This window comes from Camelus bactrianus, chromosome 26 (genome assembly GCF_048773025.1).
Source record: "Camelus bactrianus isolate YW-2024 breed Bactrian camel chromosome 26, ASM4877302v1, whole genome shotgun sequence".
Lineage (NCBI taxonomy): Eukaryota > Metazoa > Chordata > Mammalia > Artiodactyla > Camelidae > Camelus > Camelus bactrianus.
This window is the reverse complement of record NC_133564.1, coordinates 33,660,257-33,683,734: the sequence shown is the minus strand read 5'-3', so window position 1 is coordinate 33,683,734 and position 23,478 is coordinate 33,660,257. Positions and strand designations below refer to the sequence as shown.

Genomic DNA, 23,478 nt, shown 5'->3' with positions numbered 1-23,478 from the left:
AATGGGACAGGATTTTGCAGATATTGACTTAAATAATAAATGATCTATTTTTTTAAAACAAGATGCTAACATGTTTGGAAAGAAACAATACTAATAATTTAAAATATTCTATCCATCAGAGTTAAAAATTAAAGCTGGGGTGAAAGTTATACCCCGCCTTGTCTGTAAACCACAGAGCCTCGAGTTGTCCAAGGGAAATGTTTGCATGGGTCAGCTAGCTCTGCACACGGGCAACTTAGTTTAACTACTGTAGAAATAAAAGGCACTGTCTTGAGCTGATCTGTGTTTAGATCTCTGGGCTTTCTGTCAGGCGGATGCAGACCAGATGTGCATTAGTCTCTGGTGCTTCCCTGCTCTTGGGTTTTTGTAGTTCCCGCTCTATAACGCTCTTCTCTCGGAGTTGGGGCAGGAGGGGTGATGCTGGGTGCACAGATGTCAGAGTGGCAGCGTCGCCGTGCAAGGCGCCTGATGTGCCGGATGCTTCTACTTGAGGTCTCAGTGACACTGTGGACAGCGTGTGCCCCTGGAACTGCTCCAGCCGCCTGTCACTTGGAGGAAAAGCTTGGGGATGGGGGCACATTTTCTCCTTATTCTGTTCCTGGGTGTTTCTCCCCAGGGAGAAACGGCATGAAGAATGGAGAGTGTAAGATTGAAAATATCACCAACCAACTCGTTGATTTTGATGCGTGTATTTAATCTTTTTGTTTTGTTTTTAAAGTTTTGTGTTGTTTTTTTAGGGAAGGTAGGTAATTAGGTTTATTTGCTTTAATGGAGGTACTGGGGATTGAACCTAGGACCTCCCACATGACAAGCACGTGCTCTACCACTGAGCTATACCCTCTGCCTCCCCATACCTATATTTAAAGATGTCAGGGAGGGTGCAGCTCAGTGGTAGAGTGCATGCTTAGCATGCATGAGGTCCTGGGTTCAATCCTTAGTACCTCCATTAAATAAAATAATAAATAGATGGATGAATGAATAAATAAGTAAATGAACTTAATTATCTACCCCCGCCCATAAAGATGTTAATGCAAAACGTCTAGAAGTTAAAAGAAGTTATCAGTCAACACATCCTAATGGAACCTCACTGTGTTTGAGTTACAGGGCTCAGGGGATGAGGTCTTCAACGTGTGGTTTTGTTTTGTTTTTTTGTCTAGAAAAACAAAGCTTGCCTTTTGGGATGACACAGTATTTACTTTCCTCAATGAAAACCTATTTGGAAATACATTACATATTTTTGAGATTTCTTTTTTTTAATTTATTTATTTTATAGAAGTATAGTCAGTTTACAATGTGTCAATTTCTAGTGTACAACATAGTGATTCAGTCATACATATACATACATATATTCATTTCCATATTCTTTTTCATTAGAGGTTATTACAAGACATTGAATATAGTTCCCTGTGCTAGACAGAAGAAACTTGTTGTTTATCTATTTTATATATAATCGTTAATATTTGCAAATCTTGAATGCCCAATTTATTCCTTCCCACCCCATTCCCCCCTGGTAACCATAAGTTTGTTTTCTATGTCTGTGGGTCTGTTTTTATTTTGTAAGTAAGTTCATTTGTGTCTTTATTTTCCAGATTCCTGAAGTAGAGTCTGTGGAACATAATTAGACCTTATCTCAGTGACTCACTTCCCACAGCGGCCCCACCGGCCAGTCTTCATGCTTGAAGACAGCAGACCTCTCCCATCTAATGAGCTCCTCTGACTCCACGCACATTTGCTGTGATCTAAGAAATCAGATAACCCTGATTACTAGAGCTATTTAAAATAAGAGTCAACACCCTTGAGTGACTGCCTGATGGCATCTCTTAGAAAGTAAAGCAGTCAGTGAATTTTAATGAATGAATGAACTTCACAGCTGCTCTTTCGGCTCCTGGGTGGCTCTGGGTCAAGGTTCTCAGGGGTCCCGCTGAGGCTGAGAAGTCTGACCTTGAACTGCATGAACTACTTTTGCACTTAAAGTTGAATACCTGTTCAGTATAGGTTTGAAACAGGTTATTAAACAAATTACATATTACACTCTACATACTTGGCACTTTCTTAGTGCAAAAGTTTGACAGCTTACATATTGTTTTATGGTATATTTTGATATGGACTAGTCTTCTCCCCGCCCCCAGGAGGATAAAAATTACTCTGGCATCATGATCTTACTGATTTCCAGAACTTTCTGTATATTTCTGTACCATTACTAACATTGCCAGCACCATATGAGGGTGGAAACACCTTTATAACGGGCTTGGAAATTCAAATAACGTATTTTCATTCCTAAATCACTATGTTTATGAAAAACACTTACATAAGAATACAGCTAAAAGCTAAAATCCACATAGAAAAAGTCTAAGGGTACCTACCCATCCTTCTGCTGCTCCCTTCACTGTCCCAATTCTGCTGTGCATCGTTACAGAGCGGGAGCTACAGAGGTAAGCTGGTTGGCCTTTTCCCTCATTCTGTTTCTGTTAACGGTGGAGACCAAGAATGGCGGACGCTGTCTCAGAAGAGTGGTCCCCTAAAAGGACAATCCGTATAATCAAAATAGTATCTACAAAATAATAACTGAAATAATACTACTTTCTTTCTGGGTAGCACAGCCAAAAAATATATATTTTCTCACATTATGCTATCACTTAGTTTTCTCATTTCTCAACTCTCTTATTTTCTCATTATTGCACCAATTATTGTGAAAATGTACCTGGAGGCACCACGCCCTTAGCTAGCATTGGCTTTCTGACTCTTGGGACATACTGATGTGCACCAATGTGATACCTGCATTGCTATGCTGAGCTATTAGTATGTCAACTGAGAAAGTTTGGAAAACTTCTTCAGGTACCTTTATAGGCGTATTACAAGCCCTGAAGGAAATGTGATTAATTCTGATGTGACTTCCCCTTTCCTTCCAGATGACAGGGATACAGACAGTTGCAGCCACGGGGGGGGGGGGGGTTGCCTCCTCCACCTCTTCCACCTCCTCCAAGCCAGTGCTCATGAACCTAGAATCTGAGTCCACCAGCACAGCAGCCCCTACTCAAATCCTTGGTCTAGCCTCCAAACCAGATTCCTGGCTGAAAGCCTTATTATATAGAAATTCTGGGGACATTGCTGAACAGAGAGATGGGAGATACCTCCGCAGAGGAAAGAAAATCAATAGGTGGTTTAACAACCCGCCTATCCATCCTTGGAGGTGTGGGAATGGCTCGGTGACAGATGGAAGGCTCTGAAGAGGTTACTTGGTAACCCAAAGAGTGCCTGATTGGGCTGGCTCTAATCTTTACACAACTCACCACTCACCCCAGCCTCCTTGTGGCCCTGCCATCTGCACAGTGGGGACTGTCATATGATTTGCTTCATCGCTGTGAGATGATGTACGGAGGAGGCTTGACCAGCGACTGGTACCTACATACGTGTGAATGCTGGGTTAGCTCTGTATTTATGACCTCCGTTACTGTATTTTTCATTCATTTGGTAAACACCTGCCTCTCGCCTGTTTCCCAAATCCCAGCTGAGTTGCTGTGGGGACCTCATGTCACAGGCTGAGTAACTCACTCAGGGGTGTAGGGATGGGGACAGAGCCACCTGTGGTCCCCTTAGGTTGAAGGGAGGATGGATTGAGGTGAGCTGGGGATTTGAGGCAGGAAGCAAAGCTTGCTGCTGGAATGCTGCTTCTGGGATGCTCCCTGCAGGTGAGCAAGTGCTTGCCTCGGGGACTCCCACCCTGTACCCACTAACGTGTATGCTCCCAGACCTCCCTGATGGGGACTTTGAGCAATCTGCTGGCCAGGCAGAAGGAGCGCTATACCAGGAGCCAAAGGACTGGTTTCTAGCTCTGTTTCTGCTTTGGCTCAGCCATGGGGCCTCTGCAAGGTGCATGGTTGCTGGAGAGATGCCCTCTTCCAGTCTAACCTTCCCTGATGCCTCCTCAGTCTCCTCCATTATACTGAGAATTGAGATTCAAAATCCCCCCAGACGCCCTCTCCCGCAGAGAAGTGCTGGCGCACTTATAGGTCAAGGGCACCTGTGGCCCCGAGAGCGCGCGCGGGTTTGTGTGTGTGTGTGTGTGTGCGCGAGTGTGTGTGTGTGTGTGTGTGTGTGTGTGTGTGTGTGTTGGGGGGCGGTTTTTACTCAACTCCGCTTGCCTGCTTTCCAACCTTCCCCCTGGAACTTCCTTCCTAGGCCGCCCAGCGGCCGTCCAGGGTCCCTGCAGACATCACTTCCCCACAGCGGTGGGATCTCAGAGCTACGAGGTTTCTGACCTTCTCTGTGAGTGAAGAAGGCGTTATAACCCACCCGGGCGCAAAGACAACGACCGCAGGATTCATTCTCCCAAGTGCAATTTGCAAAGTTTTGGAGAGTCGGCCGAGGAAGGGGCGGGCAGCCCAGAGAAGGCAAGGGGGACAGGGCGGGTGGGAGGGAGGTGGCCGGGCGCTGGGGCTCTGTCCAGAAAGAGGATCACACTTACCTGGCGGACCCCGACCACCCTCTGGTGGGGCGCCGGCAGCCGCCGCGTCCTCGCCCCTCCCTCAGCTTCTCCGGGTGTCAGGCACGCGCGGAACTGCCACCTGCAGGGTGGTCTCCAGGCGTGCCCGTCGCAGGGGAAGCGGTTCTGGCCGGGGCGCCACCTCAGGGCGGAGGGACGCACTGCGGGGTCGCGGCCCGGGCGACCCCCCCGCCCCGCCCCGCGGCTCGCGGCCCCCACCCGGCGTGGGGCTTGGCCGCGGTCCCGCGCGCTCCCCGCCCCCGGGTCCCCGGAGGCTCGGCGGCCGCCGGAGCGGGAGGTGGAGCCGAGCCCGCGGCGCCGCGCAGGAGGAGCGGCCGGCGGCGGGAGCGGCGGGAGCCGGCCGGCAGCGCCTCGCGGTGAGTCCGGCCCCCCTGGCCGGCCGGGCTTGGGCGACGTGGGGGCGTCGGAGCGGCGTCAGCGCGCCCCCGGCCCGCCACCCGGGGTGGCTCGCGCGGCCGCGGAGCGCGGGGCCGCGGGGAGGGGGTCGCGCCGCAGGGTGGGGGGAGGGGAGCGGGTGGCTCCAATCGATCGCAGGGCGCGGTGCCCGCAGGTGGGCACGAGGGGTCAGTGAGGAGGCTTCCCGGGAGGGGCCCGGGCGGTACCGCGCCGGGGTCACTTTGGCTCCCCCAGCCTCCGGTGGCCTGAAGCTGTTTAATTACTTTCTCGAACACCCACTAAAAAGTAGCCTTTGCACGTGCCCGGGTGACTGCTTTGCTGCTGCTGCGCAGAATCATCTTCGCTGGGATGGAGAGGGTGCAGGGGGCGCGCCGAGGTGGCGGTGGGCAGCGTGCCCTCTGCCTCGGACCCGGGCCGGGGCGAACGTGTTCGAGGGTCACCGCGATCCGGGGTGCCGCGAGGCAGTGCTGTGTGCGGTCAGTGGAGGAGCCCCTGGAGGGCACGGTCTGGGGATGAGGGTGCGGGTGGAGGCAGAGGCGGAGGAGGGCTGTACAAAGACGGGCCGAAGTTGCTGTTGCCGCGGCGCTTCCTGCACCCCCGCGCTACCGCCTTTGACTTTGAAGTTATCTTTTCATCGATGAGCAGAGAGAGGGATGGGAGAGGAAGACATTCAGCAGCACCGTGCATGCCGAAACGGCGAGCCTTGGGAAATATTAATACATGATACAGTGGGTATTTTGCAAACACCACTTTTATCCTGATTTCAAAACCTCGGAGTGGTTTTTACTTAAGTGTCATTATCTAGGTCTAGATACTAAAGATAATTAACTGTTCTTTCACGTCTTTTTTTTTTTAAATTAGAAGTTAAATTTAATTCTACCGAATTTTTTGAATTTTGTTAACATTTTCATACGAGAAAGTCGTAATTATAGCGTTACTTGCAACCGCGAGCGTGGATAATCCCTGCGCGGTGCTGTCATGTTGCTCATTGGAAGGAGAAGAGTCTTTCAGCTCTGAAAAGAGAAGCATAAAGCCAAAAACATAAAGCCTTAGTCATAAAAAGTGACATGAACACCCGTAGTTGTGTGTGACGGGGTATGGAGAGGCATACCATAGAGGCCAGTTCCTGGAAAGCAAGAGATGGACTGGAACCATTGTGGGAACCCATGAAGTATGTGATAATTCCTTCCATGCTATATGTACTCCAAAGTATACAGCACCGAAATGCTTTAATTCTGTTCACTTTGTGTTCTGAATCTCATACGGCTGCAGTCTGTGTTAATGGGGTTCAAAGCAAAATCTCGAACTGTCGGATTTCCCAGACACTTGGAAGCCCGCTCTACAAGCGGCCTCCCAGTTACTAACTATGACCTTCGGCGAGTCACCCTTTCACAGCCTTGCTTTCTGACTTTGTAAAATGGCAGTATTATTCTTCACCTTACAGAGGTGTAAGGGAAAATGAAATAACGTTTAGGGATTTATCCTGAATGTCATCTCTGGTCTAACTTGACTTTTAGGAACGCCCAACCCTGTCATGGTTCAGGGTGGTTGTTTTTAATTGAAAACGCCTTCTTCTGGGCGGTCTTCCTTCCCATACATCCATTCAAGCACCGTTTATTGAAAAACCTCAGAGGCTGCCCTGCACGGATGTTTGAAATCCAGGAGCTGACAGTCTGGAGGTGGGGGTGGGCCACACTTCAGGTTTTTCCTTGTCGGTAAGAATCCATCACAAGGTCACAGGATGATGAATTGTACTTCCCAGTCTTCGTGTGGTTCCAGCTCTGCCCCTAGTGTAATGCTGTCACACTGGAAGGAAGTCACAGGGAGCTCTGCGTGGCGCACTTTCTTCCTTTTACCCCGTCTCTCCAAGCCCGCTCAGGCCTGGCGGGGCGCAGGGCTTAATAAATATTTGTGGAATTTGAAAGACAGAATGTAATGAAGTTATTCTTCAAGTCACATTTTGAAAAATTATTCCTGGTGAAAGGACCTTGAGATTCTGAATGATGGCCCTCCGAGACATTAAGGCTAATAGAGGTTATTAAAGAAGGTAGCTCAGGTAGACTTGATTACCCATCGATTTTGCCCTGGTGAGGAAGCCGACTTATGAAACCTACAAAGCCACGCTGGGGCAGCGCCTCCGCCACTAGGGGCCCCCTCTGCATAGTGAATCATTGATGGTTGTTATTACGTCCTCTTAGGCAGCAGAGGAACGTAACATCCTGGGTTCTCCACATGGAATACTTCATCAGAAAAGGGCAACCTGGTGTGAAAAGCATTACCAAAGGCCTGAAAATACAGGCAAGTGGTCTTTAAATGACGGATTCGGTATCCTTTTTAGAATATTTATTCAGTTTATAATGTCATGTCAGTTTCCGGTGGACAGCATGAAGTTTCAGTCCTACACGTGCACACATAGATTCCTTTTCATGTTCTTTTTCATTAAAGGTTACTACAAGATATTGACTAGAGTTCCCTGTGCTATACAGTAGGACCTTGTTGTTTATCTATAGAATAACTTTAAAGGTAAAGGTTTAAAGGAGATTTCAGAATTGGGCTTTTTGCTCTGAATAGCCTTATATTCAAATATATGATTTTTAAAAACTTTCTAAAAGTTCAATAAGGGGGGAGAAGGTATAGCTCAAGTGGTAGAGCACATACTTAGCATACGCAAGGTCCTGGGTTCAATTCCCGATACCTCCTCTAAAAATAAATAAGTAACCTAATTACCTCCCCCCCCCAAATTAAAATAAATAAGTAAAAATAAAAGTTCAATAAATGGGGAGTTTGAGATTTATGGGCACTAACTACTATATGTAAAATAAACAACAGGTTTATACTGTATAGCACAGGGAACCAAATTCAGTATCTTGTAGTAACCTATAATGAAAAAGAACATGAAAACGAATATAAGTATGTATATATATGACTGAACTGTTATGCTGTACATCAGGAACTGATGCAACATTGTATACTAACTATACTTCAATTAAAAAAAAAACCCCAAACTTCCTAAAAATTCAAATGTGTGATTTTGGTCTAGCATTTTCAAGATTTTTGCGGTATGTTTTTAGAAGAGCTTATTTTTATCGTTCAGTGTGTTCAAAATTGCTTTATTTCCTAAATAGTTCCTTGTATTGCTAATAAGTTGTTTCTCAAGGAATTTATCTGGCCAGTCGAAGCTGCTGGTGTATTTTCTTTTTTAAAAAGGGCCACATGAAATCCCACACATTAAAAATACGATTTATTACATTCCAAGATGTATCATTGAAAGGCAGTTTTCTTCTGGAAGTTTTTGAAAAGGCCTCTTATTTCTAAATTCGAACTTGAATGAAGTTAGTCAGGCTTGAGACTATTAACAGCTTGAAGAGGTGTTGGTGTTTTTATTTGTCAGATTTGCTCTTTGGTGGAAAAAATACCGACAATACGTGTAAGCAAATATGATGACTCAATATTGCCATATTGTTTGTGAACCAATGAGGGATTATTGTCATTTTCAGGTTTTCAGTGAAATTTAATTACAGTGACAAACGAAACACCAGTGATCTATAAAGTAGAACTAACAACAGTTAGAGTTCAGCCAACTGCAGGCCCCAAATCTTACTGAGGGAATTCTGAATTCAGAAAGTTATCAGACCTCCAATTTCACATGGCAGGACTTTAAAAAAAGGCAGTCTGACCTTTGCTGCCTTTCTGTCAAGGTCTAGATCAGTGCTCACTAGGCGACCAGAGAAGAGGAATTATCCTACAACTCTGTGGGAGAGTCATAGATAATTTTCATGATCACTTCCCTGAGTTAAGCTAACTTTAGGGGATTATTTTTTGGATTCTGAGCTTATCAGAAAGTTATAAAGATCCTGTTTGCACAAGAACCTTTCTCTAGAACTAGGAGAATTTGCTTTGGCCTCAAACATCCAGGTGGTAAAGGCCCTGAGTCTCTCTGCCTCCCTGACTTCTTCCCAGAAGGGAACTGGGGTTCAGCCACAATGATAGGTACAGAGCTGCCTGCAGGGCCAGGCTTTGTAGTTTGGACAAGAGCCCTGAAGCTGACCAAGAGTATGGCTGCCTGAGGTGGGAGGAACTGAGTGACTGTTTATACCTGGGAGTCTATTTTAGGAACCCAAACTTGGGCGATGCCTCCTGGATGCACAGAAAAAGCAACATGAGGGTTTGCCAAGAAACATTTGGAACCTGTGACTTAGTGAAACATTACTTTGCTGTACAGATAATTCTTTTTCTTTTTTTACAGATAATTCTTTTTTTTTTTTTTTTAACTGAAGTATAGTTGATTTACAATATCACTTTGGTTTCTGGTATACAGCATAGTGATTCAGTTAAACACACACAAATATATTCTTTTCCATTGCAGGTTATTATAAGACTTGAATATAGTTCCCTGTGCTCTACAGTAGGTCCTTGTTGTTTATGTATTTTATATACAGTAGTGTGTGTCTGCTAATCCCAAACTCCTAATTTATCCCTCCCCACAACTTTCCCCTTTGGCAACCATACATTTGTTTTCTTTGTTGTTTTCAGACAGTGTGAAACATAACTCTGGGTTATCCTGCGGTCATATCTGAGACTTTGTTTCATTTTCACACACAAGGATGTTTGAGCTGAGGGAGGAAGAGGGAAGCAGGAAACAGGGAGGAGGTAGATGGGAGTTGTCTATTTATACTGGACACTGGGGTCTCTTATTTTCTGTTCCCAAGGCACGTGGGCACGCGCCAGGCAGCTTAATAATGGATGCTGTTCATTGGTGATTTGGGGGTGCCCTCGTCACTCTGTTACGGACATTACTAAAAGGATGCCCTTCGACGTAGGTCCTGGGTACCCTCCAAAGTGATTTTCCACCTCTGTGTCCCGAGCTTTAGAAACTTGCTGTGATTAATGTATCAGCTGACATCTGTGAACAGGGCTGCTAGCCCATCAGGTGTCCCTTTGTGGTGGAGCCCCCGTGCCAGGGTGTGGGGAGCAGAGAGTGGACCGGACCTCAGCCCGCTCACCCCATCGCAGGGGGCTCTTGTGGGGCACAGTCTGCACGACTGTGTGTGAGGCTCACGTCTGTGCGCGTGGCGCAGGGTCCATGAGAGATGTGTCCCTGCTGGTCGTCGTTTTATCATTATTATCATTACTTTTATTATCGGTGGCACTGCTTTCTAGGTAGACCTTTCTGGTGGGCACAGTAATCTGGAACAGCGGATTCAGGTGAGCTTCGTGCTTATAATAAGGTTTGCAAAAGCAGGTGATTCATTCATTTCAGGTTTCCCATTGCCCTTCCATTACACTTCTTCCCTGCATGTACTACACACAGCTCGCACAGAGCAGGCAGCCACGTGGCAGCTGCTCTGCTGTACGTGAGTCCTAAGTTATTCATTCAATCAGCACAGCGACCTTTGGAAGCAGGCACCATTGTTATCTGCATTTTGCAGATGAGAAAGCCGAGGTGTAGAGGGGTGATGACTTGCCCAAGGTCAGCTAGACCCGCTTGTCTTTTTCAGCAGAAACACTCATCAAATTGGCAGCCGGGAAAACGTCTTTGAGTTCGGAGGGTTAACAAAAACGCTGAAAATATCAATTTTCTTTAGATGACTGTATGTGTATCCTTTTCTCGACAGAAGGGAGCAGGATGACAAATGAATTTTTGTTGGTGGGTCTGCTTCAGCACTTTTTATTTATAGACTTTTTTTTTATAGGTGGCTTTTCCCCAGGCCTGAAAATACAATACAAGGTGGTCCAACTTATTTCTGTACAATATTTCACTCCTCATCCAGGCACTCTGCAGGCCTGTTGTAAGCAGAATATATGAATAGGATCCAGCGTGTGGGTTGCACAGTGTTAGGGTGTGAAGGCTGGAGTCAACCGTGCATGCATCCATTTAACAAAGATTTCTTATTCACCTCTTCTGTTAAGGCACCTTTCTGGATGCCACTGAAGTTGCAAAGATGTGGATGGAAGGCTGGCATGGAAGGCTTGCTTTCCACAAGCTTTGAGCCTTCGAGGCTGGGCATTGCCAGGGTTCAAATCACAGTCTACCACTTACGGACTGGGGGTCCTGGCCCCACCACTGAACATCTCTGGCTTACTTCCCTTGTGTGCACAATAGGGATAAAAAGTACGTGATATGCTGTTGCAAGAATTAAATGAGATTCATGATGAGGTCACCAGGCTGGTAGAGGAAGTGGGGACTGATCCACCGCGGTGCCCTTGCTCTTCTCTCAGCTCACTTATCTCTTCCCACCCGCTCCCCTCAGCCCCCACACACACTTGACAGGGGGTGGTACAGATCAGGAGACCTAAAATCCAAGATAGGCTTATTCAAAATGTGACTTTCTGGTTCTCCATTGTGGGGATGGCGACAGACCTGGCAGTGGTGTTGGGTGATGTAACTGAGCGGGACCCAGGGGTCTTCCCTTCCCCCATGACCTCTGCTGTAGCTCCTCTCTGACAATCGGATCTCATGTATATTTCCTCAGTTTTTCAGATGCTAAAAACCACCCTGCAGGGGAAGAAATTAACTACTTGATGATGGAGAGCACGTGGCCCCAGACCTTCTGGCCCTGGGGGTTGATAGTGTTGACTGCTCTGTTACCCCGACACCAACCAGTCAGAGATTGTGCGAACTGATCGTGTTCCCTCTGACCCCCTCCTCCCTTACCTGGTCCTGAAATACGCTTTGCTGAAACCCTTCGGGGAATTCGGGGTTTTCTTGGGCACGAGCCACCCCGTCCTCCTTGCTCGGCCCTGCAATCAACCTTTCTCTTGCTTCAGACTCTGATGTTTCCAGTTTGTTCAGCCTCATGGTGAGTCAGGCTCACAGACTTGCCTTCGGTAACAGTCACAACAAGCGCTGGTGGGTGAAGGGTCCCGTCACACTGAATTGATGCCCAGGAAGGTGAATTCCAGGAAGCATGGCAGCCTGGAGCCTGGGACAGGTGCCCTTGAGTCTGAGAGGTGAGGATGAGGCTCTTTTGACAGGGGCTGCCAAGAACTCGGGTCTCATAGGAATTGGAACAAGCCAGAAATGAAGTTGGCAGTGGGCTGGGTGGGAAGGGTTTGGGATCTGGGTGGAGAGCATGGCGAGGTCCTGAGGAGCTGGTTCTTGAGAGGCTCGAGGAAGGGGCGTCATGTGGCTCAGATGTGCAGGCAGGGGAGCTGTGCTGGAGAGCCGGGGGGAGGTCTGCATCCCTACATCCCCAAGCACTGCATTGCCTGCTTTATTTTATTTTATTTTATTTTATTTTATTTTATTTTATTTTATTTTATTTTATTTTATTGTGGGGAGGAAGGTAATTAGGTCTGTTTATGTATTTATTGAAACAGAGGGACTGGGGATTGAACCCGGGACCTTGTGCGTGCTAAGCACACACTCTACCGCTGAGCTCTGCCTTCCCCCTTGCATTGCCTCTTTTAGCCCTCTACTCCCTGGCTGCCTCCTGCAGAGTTTTTCCAAAAGTGGTGCATCCTCCCTCGGCCAGCAGCTAAGTCACAATTATCCTTTGTTGCCCGTTTCCACTCTTGACCTTCAAGGGGTATGTGGTATTGCAGGTAAAGAAGCCCTTTTTGCTTCCAGTTGGAGACTTGTTGAAATACCGCCCCCCCCCGCCCCCAGTGGGTTCGCGGGGAGACAGGGAGCCAGGCCCACGGGGCCCTGTTTAGGGTCCTGCTGGCATTTCTGTAGGGCGCGCTGTGCTGTGGGATCAGGGAGTGTTTTCAGAGAGATGTTCCTAGTGGTTTTATGATCATGAGCCGCCCTGTTTGCCCGGGGTGGATGCGGTGTGTGTGGCAGGGAGGGAATGCGGGCTGTACAAAATCAGTACAGTCCAGGGGCAGGAGGCCGTGACTCATTCTTCATTATGCGTCCGCACAGAGGCATAAACCAGCCCTTCTGTGGGTAAGCAAACAGAGTCTGCCCAGGTGCCAGACAAGCTTGATTCAGGTTTTTTTTTTTTTTAAAGCAAGAAATTTAAAAAAGGTATTGACTCGGAGAACAGTTTGTTTAAAGCAAGTTACTGTAATTTTCAAAAGCCCATTTGGTAGAATTAATAGCGTGTGTTAAAGTGAAATGAACAAGCAGGCTTTAAAAACGCAGCAGAAGGACAGCTTTGTGGGAAGAAGAAAAAAATCCCTGAAATGAAGTCCACGTTGGTTCGTGTGGCTCTTGGGGAGATGTTTGCTGATCGCTGGAATGAGTGAAGTATGGGGAGCGGTGAACTGAAGGAGGAAGCAGCATCTCGGGGGTGGGTCTGGGAGCTGCAGTCAGTTCACCCCGTTCATGCTCCCCCGTTTGTTAACGGTGATCCTGGGCAATTCTTTTTTTTTTTGCTGGGAGGGACGGAGGTAATTAGGTTTTTATTTCTGTATTTACTTTAATGGAGGCACAGGGGACTGAACCCCGCACTGGGTGCATGCTAAGCACGCGCTCTTCCACTGAGCTGTCTTCTCCCGACAGCCCCCACCCCCCACCGCAGTGTGGCCTTGAATTTGGATTTTGTGGGTAAACTGTTCAACGCGTGGTGGATACATAAGGCTGTTGCGATTACAGGAAGGGAGGTGGAGGGGAAGACGGAGATGGAGGAGCATTGGGACGACAAGGAGGAGCTTCCACATTCGTTCTGGACCTGGATTCTTCCAACGCAACTCTTAGATAGTGTTTAGTGTCTTAAACTCTAGGTGATTATCATCAGATATGTCTTGAGTGCCCGCCATGTCTGGGTCCCTGTGGTAAGGTGCTTGGGTGTGGACTCTGTTCCCAGGAAAGATCCTCACGTAGCTCGCAGTCTCAAGCCGAGGGGGCAGGACCGGGACTGGGACTTGCCCTTTCAGAAGGAATTCCTACTGTTCATCGGCTATTTTGAAGAGCTGGCCAAACTGAGACCAGAGAGTAGGGGGCAGGGCGCAGCCGTTAAAAGAATGACGGAGCAGTGAGCACCAGGACGGTGGAAGACTCAACTCCCAGCAAACCTTGAGCTTCAGTATTCACTCATTGTAATACAGTAGCTGTAAATGGTCCTCCCACAGGTGCCAGGACAGTTTCAAGGCTGACACTAAAAGGTCAAAGGGTGGGTGATGGCCCAATTCTTGGGAATCCCAGCCCCTTCCCCAAAGTGGTTAGAATAATCTTCCTACTTGTTAGCATATGAAGTGACCAAGCCCAAAAAAACTAGCAACGCTGCTCCGCGCACCTCTTGCTTCCCCTTCTGAGACGGCCTGCACTCTGTGGAGTGTGTAGCTCTCTGAGTAAATCTGCCTTCGCTCAATGTGGCTCGCTCTTGAATTTTTTCCTGGAAGAAGCTAAGGACCCACACACTTGGCAGGGCGTGTCCCAGGGACTCAGCTGAGATCTGGGACGCGACCATCTTCTCGCCCCACATTTTCCTGTATCAAAAGGACAGCAGCTGTCCTTGTCTTATTCCCCATCTCCTCTGCACACGAGTGGACAGGAAGTAAGTGCTTCCTGGGCACCTGTAGACAGAAGTAACTCGGAACACCCCGAGGACCTCTGACCGTCCTATCTGCCTAGAAATAAGGTTTATTTAAGTTGCGTTTGTGGCTCTGTAACAGGAAACCCAAGGAGGGGTCTTGTGTTTTGGGGGGATACCTCTTGGGATGTACCCGTGACCTGCACGCTCTTGCATCTAAAGCATCTCCTTTGGTGGGGAGCATCCTTTTTGTCTTTTCACTAAGCTCATGGCCCGTGGGTTTCTGGGTCAGAATAACAGGAGAGAGCTCAGTTTGAAGAGGTTTTTTTGGTTTGTTTTTTTTCTTTGTTTGTGTCTCTCCCCCAGATGGAGGTGGACACAGGCTGTTACAGAAGGACAATAGGTTGGTGGAGAAAGGATTCCAGAGCTGACTCGCCCTGTGGCCCTGAGCAGGTTCCTCATCCTTAAAGTAGGAATTGAGTTGTTGAGACTCAGAGGCCATTTGAATACGAAGCAATGAAATTTATGGGCTGAGAATGGCTTCTTTAATCCAGATGGAGGCTGAAGCCAAAATCTGAGCATAAAACTAGTTACTCTGTTGGCTCAAGTAAGCCGATTTGACGTCTGGGATCTTGGGTCATCTCAAGTGGTTTTTCTTTGTAGAGAGTGTATTAGTCGCTTAGGTAATGAACAAGGCTGAGGGTGTTTTCCGTGAATAGTCTCGGATATACAGGAGAATTTACCCAGCGTCACTGGAATTACCTTTTCCTCTTCCTCCGAGAGGGAGTCTGGACCAGTGCCTGGCTCATTATTAGTGTGGAGGGGAGAGACCATGAGAACACCCCTCCTTGGACCCTTTAAATGCAGAGCAAGGGGCTCATGCTCTGATGGAATTGAGGTCGGAGGCAGGAGGAGATGCAGGAACTAGGACCATCCGGTTGCCTGGAAGCACGAGGAGGTGCTTGTCTGGCTTGTGAGGATGGTCCTGCCTGCGGTGAAGACCATGGGAGGAGCCAGCTTCCTATACTGGTCCCCAGAAGTGACTGTTCCCGTATTTTGGGGGCACACGTCGTGCCAGTGTGCAGGGGACAGGTAGTCCTGTGGATGAATGGAGATGCTTTGAATCAAGCTGGCCATGTTCATTTCTTTTCTCTCTATAAACCAGACATCTTTGAAGTGACGAAGTCAGGCATCTGAGGGGGACACTTGCATCCTGGAGGAGGATTTGTAGAGTTCATTTAATGGTCTTGTCAATGACTTGTTGGACTTACAAGTGATGAGAGGACCACTGGTTGGCAAGAATACATCAACAGGAATAATGTTATCTCTGAGATCAGTTGGACTAACACCAGTATTTTGCAGAGATAATAGCACGTTTGGGATCGTTTGGACCATTTCTATATTTTCAGATGAACAGAAAGAGGCCCAGAGAGGTAAGGTGACTTAGCTGAGATGACCCAGTGACTCAGTGGAATGACATGGTCGAGAATGGAGTCCAGGTCCCTTGTTTCCGTCCTCCAGCTCTCCATGGGCCACGCAGCATCCTTGGGTCCCAGGGCTGGCTGGCAGGTGATTCTGTAGGTACGTCTACAATTCTGCCACCTACACATCTTCCTGCTTCCAGGTTTTTTCGGAATCTGGTGCTGGGAGCTCCTGATGTGTGCCTGACCCTGCTCTCCGTGAAGAGATCTGTGCGTTTCTGACCTCAAGGAGCTCCCAGCAGAGTGAAATACAAAGATGGGAACATACTATCAAGCCATGGCTTAATGACACATGGAGCACCTTCCCTGGGGATGCCAAGCTCTCAGTGCCAACTTCAGGGTCAATGGGATCAGTTATTTCCTGTTGACTTCACATTAGAAATGGAAATGGTGGTAACGGGGCTTCACAAATCAAACAGACTCTAAGTGATCCCACTTCCTCTGTACACATCCAGCGAGTGGGTTAAAATTCGAAACCCTCTGTCCTCTGCGCTTCAAATCTATGATCTTTCAGGAAAAGACTTGGTAAGAATAGTTTGTTTAAGGACACAAATCAAAAATCAGATCACTTATGCCAAGGAGAAATAAGATGTGGGTAAGTGTACCATTGCAACTGAGTCGGGTTAAATGATTGGCTTTTTTTGGTAACTTATTCTAATTCAGCTTTTATTTATTTTTTAGAACATCTTTATCGTGGTGTTGTTCCTGCACAGTAAACTACACATATTTCAAATGTACAGTTTGATGAATTTTGATAGACGTATACATCTAAATAATTGGCTTTTTAATGAAAATGAGGCCCATTTTTTTCCCCCTTGGGATTACAGAAGTGGCAGAAGCTTAGGAAGAAACTGACCAGGTACTAAACACTATCTGAAGCATTTTATTTGTGGAGTATTTTTTTAATGCATATAAAACTCCTAGGAGAACTGAGGTGCAGATAGATGGACTGCCTTGGACGTGGCAGGCAGAGCCCTAACTCTGTTTGCACCTGCAGCTCCCGCACCCAGATCTGTGGGGGCACCTCCGTGGGAACCACGAGTGGCCACGTGTGATGCGGTGGCAGCCTGTAGTTGCTCCTGTGTCATTCTGGGACAGCACTGCAGACCCGTGGAGTGTGGGGACCGCAGTTGACTCAGTCGTTCGATGTCCTCTAAGCGGGGCAGCACAAGGTGCAGACACGGTGGGATCTCTATAAATATGTCTGAAACAAACAGGCAGCAGCTTACAGGGTTAGTAAGAAACTGTGTTCACGAGCAGGGCAGATTACCTTCCAGGCTCCGTGTATTTTGAGCATAAAGCTGCCCTTGGAGAAACCAAACTGAAAACCCATCCTTAAAAATTTCTTTTAATATCACTTAATATAATTTTCTTTTAATATCACTTAATATAATTTTCTTTTAAAATTATTTAATAGAATATAATTTGCCCATCAGCATGCCTGCTTTTTAACCGTATCCCTGCATACTGTTTGTGTTTTCTCAAAACCTACCTGTAAACAAATTATGTATTCATCATTTTGTGGCAAGCTGAGTGGGTTTAATAGAGTCAGGAAGGCTTCCAACGTGTTAAGTGTTCTTGAAGGCAATAAAAAAGGAGGACTAATTATCTAGCTGAAGTGATTATAAGAGAGACGTCGGACTTCTTGACTCCCTGGGATTTTGACAGCAGCAAAAGTGGTGAAGACAGCTTTGAGAAACAGCCGAGATGATCTGTTTCAACCAAAGTATTTTATGAAATCTCTGATGTGGGTGTATCTGTCATCTACTGAGCAAGTGGATGGACTAAATAATGCATGGGGTGTCTGGGGTTGGAGTGATAATTTGAAAGTATGTGGCGGGTGTTCACAGTTGGAGCCTGGGAGACGTTCCGTTTAATGATCATACCTTTCTCAGAGCCATCTGTCTCTCTCTTTAATAAGCAATATTCCTTATCAGGCCTGATTTGTGTACATTGATTATGCCATTATGCTGGTTAAATATTAAAGTGATTTTCCCCCTTGTGTGAAGTCTAATTAGGCAAAGTGTTCTGTGCAAGCCTGGCGTTATCATTCAGAAGAGCAGCCTGGTCATTACCTGTGACATACCTCAGCTTCCTAGATGAGCTGTCTTTTCTTTTTCTTTTTTCCTTTCTTTTTTACCTCCTATCAGAGTGCCTGTGTACCAAACACAGTGCTTGAAAGTTTGATGAACAGTTCAGCACTGTTGGACCATTAAGAAGGTCCTAGCAGGGAGGGTGTGGCTCAGTGGTAGAGCGCATGCCTAGCATGCATGAGGTCCTGGGTTCAATCCTCAGTACCTCTCTTTTAATAAATAAACCTAATTACCCCCGCCCCCCTCAAAACAAACCGGCAAAAAAAAAAACCATAAAAAAAAAGAAGTCTTGCTACAAAGATTATGACAGCTTTTAAAAACGATTGGAGAAACTGATTACCTATAGTTTGCATTTTGCAGGAATCGGGCTTCTGAACAGATATATATCTGATGAAATTCATTTTACTAAATTAAAGAATCTTAAAAAAAAGCTTTAAGGGATAAAAGTCCAAGTTGTAATGACGTTTGGAAGAAGAGAAAAACCAATCAATAAGCAGTTGCATTTTAACCTGATAAGGATCATTTTAGATGGTAAACCAGTATCAACTGAAAGGCCACGTGGTGGTCCGTTACTTACTTTTTCAACTGGTTTCTTCTGTGCAGTCTAATTCAAAAATTCATTTGCACTCAAGGTTACCAAGGGGTAAAGAGGGTGGGAAGGAATAAATTGGGAGTTCGAAATTTGCACTTCTGGGGGAGTGGTGGAAATGTTAGCTGTCATGATGGTGGCGGTGGTTTCATGGGTGTGTACATGTATTAAAATTGATCACATTGTGCATCTGAAATATGCGTAATTTCCTATACAGGAACCATAGCACAAAAAGGTTGTTTAAAAAAATTAATTTGCATCATGGATGTAGCAGCAAGCATTTTACTAGTGTGAGGCCAAAAGTAAGATTATGAATGACTCTAGAGTCTTTGATAAGTTATTTGCATCATTTTGAGACACTCCTCATAACGCGTGTTGCCTTTTTTTGGAAGTGTTCATGGTACTTTCTCATTCTGTACGTTTCTTAAAAAAAAGTCTGCACACACACACACAGGCACACACGTGTGCACACGTGTAATCTGGGGCTGACTGGCATGAACCGGATGGCGCATAGGCCCAGTTCATGGTTTATTATTCTCAGGAAGAAAAGCTCTTACGCCATGTTTCATGTGACATGTGGGTATCAGGCTAGTAGGTTTTTCATTCTCAGTTGTTCCAGCTGCTCGTGTTGGGGTTTTGGAAGTGCCTTTATCTCTTCACAATTGCAAAGAGCAGTAGCCTGGCTTTCCCTTTACGCTTTATGGAAAACAAACAGCCTGTATCTCCTTAAAGTGAGAGCTTATTTTGAGTCGTTTTTGAACGTGGTCAGATCAAAAGGAGATTTGGCTCTGAATTAAAATATGGATACAAAAGATCAAAGAAAGGAAGGGAACGTTCACAGATCAGCTGGTCTAATTTTTCCGCTTCCCGAGGGGGGAAGCTGAGACTCGGCGAGGGGCAGGTGGCTCTGGAAGGTCGCATGGTGTTAGCAGGGTCTGCTGCTCCCCTGCGCTTGTCTTCAGACAGGTGAGGACATTCGGACCAGTTCCCATCCCTTCCCCTTCTCAGGTATAGTGTACCCTGGCCCGGGTGGCTTAGGAAGGTTTTAATGGAGAGATTGCTGCCTCACAGCAATGGATGTTAGCCTGGACCTGTCCTGGGTTACAGAAGAACTTACGTTTTGTATCTGGGGATTTGCGTATTGCTAGAAATGGAGAACTCAGAACCAGCACCTGCCTTTAAGTCTCCGAGTTCAGCAGGGAGTCAATAGGGAGACAGCCAACATCTGTCCTGGGGTGATGATCCAAGGGGAGGTCGCCTGTCGCTGGACGGGACCCAGGGCTCAGCTGGGGAGTCAGGTCCTCTGTTTCCAAGAGGTTCCAGGGTTAGGGGTTCATGTACCTTGACAAATAGCTGTCCTGGTGGTTGATAACAAGCTTGGTGGTTAAGCACTTGGGGTCTGAAGCCTAACCTATCTGGGTTTGACTGGTGGCCGTGTAGTAGCTGTGGAGTTTAGGCAAGTTACCTTACCATCAGGGCCTCAGTTGTTTTGTCTCTAAAATGGGAATAGTAGCAAACATTTATATTGTACTCACCGTGTGACAGCTACCGTCTCAGTGCTTCAGGACCGTTAACACTTTTAATTTTCACAACAGCCCTATGGGGTAGGTAGTCCCATTATTCCCACTTCACAGATGGGAAGACTGAGGCCCAGAGAGGTTCAGTGAGTTGCTCGAGGTTCCACGGCTATGGAGGGTCAGAGCCAGAGTTTGATTTCTGGCAGACTGCTGCTGTTTATCACTCTCCCGTGCTGCCTCTCGGTAGGATTACAATGATTGTGAGGCTCTAGAGGGGTAAGCACTCAAGGGATGTTAGCTGTCACCGTTAATGGTGACACAGCTAACGGCACCTCAGTAACAGCAACAAGAGAAATCTCCGTGATCAGCGCCTTCCTCGCTCATCCACAGGCTCCTAGAAGCCAGATCCTAATCAGAAAGTTGCTCTGGCAGTTACAGAACTCAGGCAGAGAGAACTCAGAAGCCTTAATCAAACATCCCTCTGTGTGAGGACCGCGTGGGCGCAGCCACGGCAGAGCCTGCCGGGCCGGGGGGCCACCAGCCGAGCTGCTGGCCGAGACCCCTTTCCAGCTCATGGGCTTGGCCGACTCTCTCCACGGCAGGTGGCTCCGAGGTGCCAGACGGCAGCTCTGAACTATGTCCCCCACCCATCATCCGGGTGATTGAGTGGGTCAGATACGCACGCAGGGCACTTCCGGGGCCGTGGCCTTGACCCCCGCCGCAGAGGTCAAGGACGACACTCCATCCTCGGAGGGGATCCCTCAACCACTCACTGTGAGAGTCATTCTTTGACCAGTTTCCTCCCCTTTTTTTTTCAATGACAAATTAATTTTTTTAATTGAAGTATAGCCAGTTACAACGTGTCAGTTTCTGGTGTACAGCATCATGTCGCAGTCATCCTTATGTATACATATACATACATATATTCCTTTTCAAATTCTCTTTCATTATAGGTTATTATAAGGTATTGAATGGAGTTCCCTGTGCATACAGAGGAAATGTGCTTTCCTCCACTTTGTGTTGAGTTCATAGCCTTGTCGTCCTGGAGTGCAGGCTTATTTCCAGATTGTTTTCCTGGGGACTTTAGATATTAGCCTGTGTCTGTTCCTTTGTTGCCTTTTCAATTCATAAGTTGTGAGAAATATATGGCCATATATATGGCTTTTAACTTATGATAGAAAAGTGACTAATGGTCAGATAAGCATCTAGAACATTCCCTTTGAAGCCTGGACATGTGCTTACTGGTCACACTTCCTTCCTTCCTCCCGCCCCCAGGGGTAACTGCTTTTCCAAATGTTATGTTAACGGTTTCCTTGCTTTTATAGAGTTTTACCACAAACATGCATCCGCACATGACTTATTGTTTTGGGGACGGGCTGTTGAATTGGAAAACTTGACTAAAGTCTCAAGATGCACTAGATAGCAGTTGGAAAAATAAATTGTGAAAAAGCCCAAAATGGACATTTTTCAAAGGCAGTCTCTGAGCAGCAGTTTCAGAGCTCTTGAGAATTCTCCTTACTCTGATGGCGTAAGAAGCAGTGGTTGATTTGGAGAAGCCTCTGCTGTGAGTCTGCACTGTCCTCTGGTCCTGGAGGAAGCGTGTGGTGGGGTGCTGCCCCCTTGCTCCAGGCCCTGTATCCCCTCAGCTGGGCATGTGGCAGGCTGGCTCTGACTCTGGTGGAGAGTGGGGAATGGCTGGGACAGAGCCCACCCCCACTGCCACGTTTGTTGGAGCGAGTGTGTGAGCTTCCCCTGGACCAGGTGTGGTCCCTGCAGAGAGGGAGAGCCCACCTAGAACTTCACTCCTGCCCAAGAAGCACAGGCAGTGGACAGCTTGTGGAGTGAGTTTCAGGGGTGAGCTGGGGAGGGAGGTCTGTGGCAAACAGAGGACTTGAACTCATTGCCCGTACCACAGAGGTTTCAGGGGAGCCCCTGGTGAATCCACAAAAGTACCCATGAGAGACAGAGAGTCAGGTTGAAGTATCTGCTGGTTCAGAGTGTGAAGCCATCTGTATAGTGAGGAGTAAGTTTGCCTGCATGTGAAAGAACAGTGGAAACACAAAGTAGAAGTTTGTTTCTCTCGTACATAGAATCAGTTGGGAAGTAGGCAATTCAGGGATGGGATGGGGGCTCCACACAGGTGTCAGGATCACCGCCTATGGTCCTCCTGCTGGTGGTCAGAGGGGCTGCTGAAGCTCCAGCCATCACGTCACATTTCAGGAGGACAGAGGAAGGGGAGGGAAGAGACAGGGTCTGCCCCCTCCCTTTTAAGGATACTTTCAAGGTACACCTCCTAATGTTTCTGCTGATGTCTCATTTGCCAGAGTTGAGTCACAGGGTTACGCCCAGCTCTAAGCGAGGCTCAGAAATAGTAAGCTTGCTGCTGGGTAGCCATGGGCCCAGCTTAAAATTAGAATTCTTTTTATAAAGAGGAGGGGACTAATGTGTATTGGGAGGCAGCCAGCAGCCTGTGTCACTTCGTTTTCATGGCAGTAACAGTCAAGTGGCCTTTCTCCACATGTTCCAACCCTGGAGAGGAGGGTGACCGCAGCTAGCAGGTGGGGGAGGTGGGGGGGAGATGGGGAGGAAAGGCAGAAGCCGGCGCCCTGGTGCAGATCATGGCAGGGCATGTCGGGGAGCAAGTGGTCTTAATTTTTTGGCTTAGTACTTAAAGGGTCAGTAATGTACTGACCTGACATTTTATGTTCGGAATCATAATTGTGTTTTGTGACTTAAAGTGACTTTAGGGCTTTCTGTTACCTGCAGGTGGCCAGAGAATTATGGGACCTACCAGAGTGTCCCTTGGGTAGCAGGGGGGAAAGCATTCTGTCTGAATATGATGTCTATTTCAACTCATTAACAGCTTTATTGTACGTAACCACTGTGCCATTTTCACACCTAAAAGTTAACAATCTTTCTTGAAAAATCACCTAATACCCAGGCTGTGTTGAAATCTTCCTCATTTTGTAAATAAATGTGGAGATGGATGTTAACTGGACTTACTGTGGCGATTGTTGTGCAATATATACAAATAATTTGGTCATTACGTTGTGAGCCTGAAACTAATTATGGTATGTCAATTACACCTCAATTAAAGGAAAAAAAGTACATACTCTAACCTAGTAACTTCGCTTATAAGGATTCATCCTACAAAGATCATCAGACTAGTATCCAAAGATGTATGTAAAGCAGGTTCATTGAAGCTTCATTTATAGGAAAAAAAATCCTAAGTCTCAATCCATGGGAAATGGTTCAAATATTATGGTACCTCCAGACAGAGGAATTATCAGCCATTAAAAAAGGTGATGTAAGGGATTAATGATGTGCAAATATGATTAAATTATATTGATCAGTGAAAAGGGTTCCCCTTGATTATCTCAGAAATTATCTTTTTGTTTGTTTGCATCTCATTTGCAGAAGGTCCGGTGTGTGAGGTGTATTTCAGACGTGTGGAAAGTATGCAAAGGTTAGCCCGCGGT

General features: G+C 46.9%; 1 protein-coding gene and 1 long non-coding RNA gene across 3 annotated transcripts in view; one reads left to right on the top strand and one right to left on the bottom strand.

Moving 5' to 3' along the window:
• Positions 1–1,252: 1,252 nt before the first annotated feature.
• Positions 1,253–4,596, bottom strand: LOC123617580 (uncharacterized). The gene is made up of 3 exons (XR_006725748.2): positions 4,466–4,596; positions 2,364–2,518; positions 1,253–1,739 (listed from the first exon to the last, which is right to left on the bottom strand). It is a non-coding gene; the product is annotated as an uncharacterized LOC123617580 (long non-coding RNA).
• Positions 4,209–23,478, top strand: part of CSGALNACT1 (chondroitin sulfate N-acetylgalactosaminyltransferase 1) — a 257,672-nt gene continuing 238,402 nt past the window's right edge. The window contains exon 1 of one of the 2 annotated variants that reach the window (XM_074353665.1): positions 4,209–4,391. The gene's annotated coding sequence lies outside the window, so the exon portion shown is untranslated. Of the gene's footprint in view, positions 4,392–4,729; positions 4,861–23,478 lie in introns of those variants that run through there. The other variant, XM_074353664.1, reaches the window with a different exon arrangement.